The sequence below is a fragment of the Xiphias gladius genome, unplaced genomic scaffold, assembly GCF_016859285.1.
Source record: "Xiphias gladius isolate SHS-SW01 ecotype Sanya breed wild unplaced genomic scaffold, ASM1685928v1 HiC_scaffold_276, whole genome shotgun sequence".
Classification (NCBI taxonomy): domain Eukaryota; kingdom Metazoa; phylum Chordata; class Actinopteri; order Istiophoriformes; family Xiphiidae; genus Xiphias; species Xiphias gladius.
The window spans coordinates 1-5631 of NW_024401944.1; the positions used below are offsets into that span (position 1 = coordinate 1).

The following is a 5631-nucleotide window of genomic DNA, read 5'->3' on the forward strand; positions in this document are numbered from 1 at the left end:
TCAGTTACGTATTGCTGGTAAGAGCCCAAAATAGCCCAAAATAGAAACGCTGATTTAGAAAAGTACGTCTCAAGTTGGGACCTAAGTACAGTACTTGAGTAAATGTAGAGTATGTAGTTACTTCCTACAACTTCCTGCCAAGAAAGAATCCGAAATGAATCTTCATAAAAATACAGGTTTAGTTTCATGTTTGGGCCGTGTGGTGTGGTGTGGTATGGCACGGTACTCCCACGGGCCCAGGTCGGGAACGGAGCAGGTCGACGCCCCCAGCGGGTTCTTGCCTGTGAATAGACGCTCTAGTGCAGCCTGAGTAATACAGCGGGACCCGGTCGTTATACTGATCCGCTGACAACTGGGACAAGACACACACGGTCAAACATCATGTCTTCATACGATACAACAGCTCCGTCGTTGTTTCTGTATTTGGACGGAGACCCTTCAGAAACCAGTGCTGTTTGTTGGCCCTACAGCGCCTCCACCTGGACTAGAGGAGCAATGACCATCCATCGCACCAGTCGGTGCAATACACACACACTGGAGGTGATTGACTGAACTCGATGGAGAGAGAAAAACTAATCCACTGCCTACACCCTTCCCCAAGCCTCTCTCTCCAATAAAGACAGATGACGACAACACAACGCGTTATCTTGTTGTTTGTTTGTTCTTACATCTATGTGTGTGTGTGTAATACCAGCACTTTAAATGGACATTTCCATGTGTGTGCTACCTTCAGATTGTAAAGCTGTGATGCAGATGACCCTGAAGATGCTTCAGAGCCACTCAACATATACACAATGGTTCTGCTGTCTCACAAGGCAGGGCTTTTAGAATTGTAACCAGTGGTTTCATTGTTGGTTACAAATCCTAATATGCCTTAGCGATCAAGTAATGAAAAGGCGTGTGCGGATCTCTTTCTTTCAACATTTCTTAGCCACGCCACTGCTGAAACAGAGCCGCAGGGCATCCGTAACCACAGACTAGATAGGCTTTTTCATAGTACACATTTGGACGTGTGAACAATAAAATGAAGGATGGCTCACTGTCACGCTGTCATGGCTTACTGAGACGTTTGAATACAACGCAGCCATGTTACTAGTTGCTCCTGTGCTTTTCCAACTCTGAGAAGTCAGAATGTCTGCTGTGAAAAAGACCTCTGGCTTATTAGAAGGTGTAATTGAATAAGTCATGCATGTGCACAACAAAAAAACATTTCACATCTATCATTAGCTTCATACAGCTGTATGCTAAAGCTTGGTCCCTCAACGAAAAAGTCCATGTTTATTGGATTTTTGAAATGATTTTTGATTTTACTGTCCTGTCCCTTCTCTCTCTTTATTACCTGGTTTATTACCTTCTTCAGATTCCTTTTTTTTTTTTTTTTTGACCAGAAATTTGGCCACTGCCTTTCCCTTTGAGCCCCTGAATGTTGCTGACTGGCATTTTGACTTAGCTAGTCAGTTCAAGTGTGCGTGTGCTCTGCGCATCAGACCCAGTGGTTCCACCACGCCATTTTCACAGTAACAGCGGGGTGTGGGGAATCAAACGAGTTTTCAACACACATTTATATGTAAATGCATATAAATTGCATCGTAAACACTCATCTACAAGAACAAGGAGACATTCTGAAATAACAGTTACATGGACATACACCACAAGCATTCTGGTAAACATAATAATCATTTCATCCACCAAATATTCTAACACACCGTCACACAGGATCATGTTCAAGTAAATGTCCAAATTTCAATCCATCCAATGGTGGTTGACGTGTTTCAGTCTTAACCAAAGTGGTGGACCGACCAGCTGACAGACCGGCATTGCCATATATATGCAGTTAGCACGGCTAAATAGTCCTACAGTAACATTTCAAACGTGCCAAGAGTCATTGTAGTTAAGGTCAAAAGCTCTTTAATTATTTTCATTAGAACACATTTGAATCCCTTAAATTGTGGAACACATTAAAAGCGTACACCGAAGCCAGACTTGAGAAAGGCACTCAGTAAATATACTTATCTTCCTTCTAATCCTGCTCACCAAAATCCCAGATGACTGATCTGGTATTCTCAGCTCCACTGGACCATTTCCATACACTATCTGACCCGTTATACACACCGGTCCAGCCTTCATACGTGGCAAGCTGGTTAATCTCCTGTGCATTTCGACGGTGGCCAAGTCACTGTAGTGCTCTCTGCAGTAGTTAGGAGCAAGCAAACCAGGTCCTCCAATGGGAGACGTGGACAACCTTTGAAATGTTCGGGTCTGAAGTCGCCGCACGTGGAGGAGCGAGAAGGACGAAGACCTGGTGGATGAGGAGAAGACTGGTGATGTTTCTCTCCATGTTTTTCCTCAGAAAGGCTTCAAAGTAGAGTTGGTTCAGGCATCACTGTGTACGTTACATTTATTGCATAATGCAATAAATACAATCCGTGTCATTTATTTATCAATTGAGCCATCCGTCTATCCATTCACTCATTTAGGTCCACTCAGATGGACTTCTGGCAACTGACGGCCTCTCGTCAGACTCAGAGCCCCAGTTACTGATTGACAAGAGGGACAGGAGCAGGGGTACAGGACGTGAAAGCAGAAATGAAGAGAACAAGGTAGTTATTACCTGTGCAACCGATGAGGACTGAAGCGGTTTAGATGACTTCCAACACTAAGTGGAACTGACAAGGCTGGTTTCAAAATATTCCACCACTGTGTACTGTAACGCAACAGTGGAACGGACAAAGCAAAAACTAAAATATGATACATCTGGATTTTTACCACAGAAGGTTATTCTCATCATTTCATGCGCGGCCATACAGCTCTCGTTCTAGGATGTAGACCCTTACTGTGTCAGTTCAATGGTGGCTCTTCTGGAAAATACCCAGGCCGTCTTCTCCTTCACGTCTAGGAATCTCCTTCTTGTCCTCGTAGCCCAAGAAGAAGAGAGAGAAACGCATGGAGGGGAAGTCAAACTTTTGCAGGAGCCTGCAAGAATTTACAAACCGGAGAGAAAACCTAACTTAAGTCACAAAGTCCAGTTTATGAATAAGAAACTGTTTCAACATCAACATCAACACAATCACACACACAGTTGAAAAGTGTAAAATATTTGTTGTGTCAAATCTTATTGTGTTTCAATACCAATTAAGCCTGAATTAGAGTTCACTGAAGTGAAGCCCACGCTAATACTCACGTCATGCCGAGGATTCTGGTGTAGAAATCCAAGGATTTAACTGGATCTTTAACCCGCAGCATAGTCTGCTGCATCATAAAATCCTAAAACAGACATACAAGAGCAGAGCTTTACATATGCATAGGGCTGGGCGATAAGGACCAAAAATCATATCTCCACATTTCTAGGCTGAATGGCCATACATACGTATATCTCAGTATTTTCTATGAAGTTTGCTACATGTAAGACGTCGCAAGCACTTTTACGGAAACAGACCGAAATAAGATGCAATGACAGTTGTTTCCTTCCCTGTTTGAAAATATCCAGCTGCAAAACATTTAAATGAAAATTTATATAAAATAAATAGCCTATATTCAATAAAAATAGGGCCTATGCAGTGTTTCCCACAGGGTGAGAATTTACTTGTGGCGGTGGGTGGTGCAGGGTGTGACCGATGTGCACGCAGAGACTCGTGCAGTTTAGAGGGGGAAAGTGCAACCCAGGTTCTTTTCTGTAGCTACAATTTACAGATATCCCCTAAACGCCTCACATTCAGACACTAGACGCTAGCTAGGCAGCTGCCGCTGAGAAGCATCTAGTCCCAACGAGATGGTGAAATAAGGCCTTCTAATTTGACTGATTTTCTCAAGTTGAGAGAGTGATTTTATCTACCGGAGCAGGCCGCCAAGTAGAGCCTATGTGTGGAAAACAGGGCTGTCAACGAAAATTCTGAATTCGATGATATAGTCAAATTATAAAACAAACAAACAAAAAAGAAAAAAAAAAAAGACCCACCAAACATTATATTGTGAAAATTAATATTTGATTTTGGAGAAAAAAGATGAAATGAAGGACAAGTTCAAACGAGAGAATAATTAAAAACAACCGTGTGGTAGTGATGGCAGAGAGTTCACAACCAGACTTGGTGAAATTGTGAAAACAGGGATTTGCAATTCATCAATATATGAAATCTGATGATAACATGAAATCATTACATGAGAGGGTTCACACGTCATGTTTCTCCCACCTCCTCCTCCTTCCTCCTCCTCCTCATTTCTAATAGATAAATGGAAAACATGCAGGTTGTAGTTAAAGACTTTAGAAATCAGGTAAACAAAGTTATTATTCATCATCATATGAAATCTGATGATAACATGAAATCATTATCTTTAAAATGAGAGGGTTCACACGTCATGTTTTTCCCTCTCCACCTCCTCCTCCTCTCTAATAGATAAATGGAAAACATGCAGGTTGTAGTGAAAGACTTTAGAAATCAGGTAAACAAAGTTATTATTCATCAATATATGAAATCTGATGATAACATGAAATCATTACCTTTTACGTGAGAGGGTTCACACGTCATGTTTCCCTCCCACCTCCTCCTCTCCTCCTCCTTTCTCATTAATAGAAAAATGGAAAACAAGCAGGTTGTAGTGAAAGACTTTAGAAATCAGGTAAACATAGTTACAATTTATCAATATATGAAATCTGATGATAACATGAAATCATTACCTTTTACGTGAGAGGGTTCACACGTCATGTTTCCCTCCCACCTCCTCCTCCTCCTCTCCTCCTCCTCTCTAATGGATAAATGGAAAACATGCAGGTTGTACTGAAAGACTTTAGAAATCAGGTAAACAAAGTTATTATTCATCAATATATGAAATCGGATGATAACATGAAATCATTACCTTTTACGTGAGAGGGTTCACACGTCATGTTTCCCTCCCACCTCCTCCTCCTCTCCTCCTCCTCATTAATATAAAAATGGAAAACAAGCAGGTTGTAGTGAAAGACTTCAGAAATCAGGTAAACATAGTTACATTTTATCAATATATTAAATCTGATGATAAAATGAAATCATTATCTTTAAAATCAGAGGGTTCACACGTCATGTTTCCCTCCCACCTCCTCATCCTCTCCTCCTCCTCATTAATATAAAAATGGAAAACAAGCAGGTTGTAGTGAAACACTTCAGAAATCAGGTAAACAAAGTTATTATTCATCAATATATGAAATCCGATGATAACATGAAATCATTATCTTTAAAATGAGAGGATTCACACGTCATGTTTCCCTCCCACCTCCTCCTCCTCTCCTCCTCCTCATTAATATAAAAATGGAAAACAAACAGGTTGTAGTGAAAGACTTCAGAAATCAGGTAAACATAGTTACAATTTATCAATATATGAAATCTGATGATGAAATGAAATCATTACCTTTTACGTGAACGGGTTCACACGTCATGTTTCCCTCCCACCTCCTCCTCCTCTCCCCCTCCTCTCCTCCTCCTCATTAATATAAAAATGTAAAACTAGCAGGTTGTAGTGAAACACTTTAGAAATCAGGTAAACATAGTTACAATTTATCAATATATGAAATCTGATGATAACATGAAATCATTATCTTTTATGTGAGAGGGTTCACACATCATGTTCCCCTCCCACCTCCTCCTCCTCCTCCTCTCCTCC

The 5631-nt window shown here is 41.0% G+C and overlaps 1 pseudogene; it reads right to left on the reverse strand.

The window, feature by feature from the left end:
* Positions 1–174: 174 nt before the first annotated feature.
* LOC120787589 lies at positions 175–3264 on the reverse strand (annotated as a pseudogene).
* Between the last annotated feature and the right edge of the window lie 2367 nt (positions 3265–5631).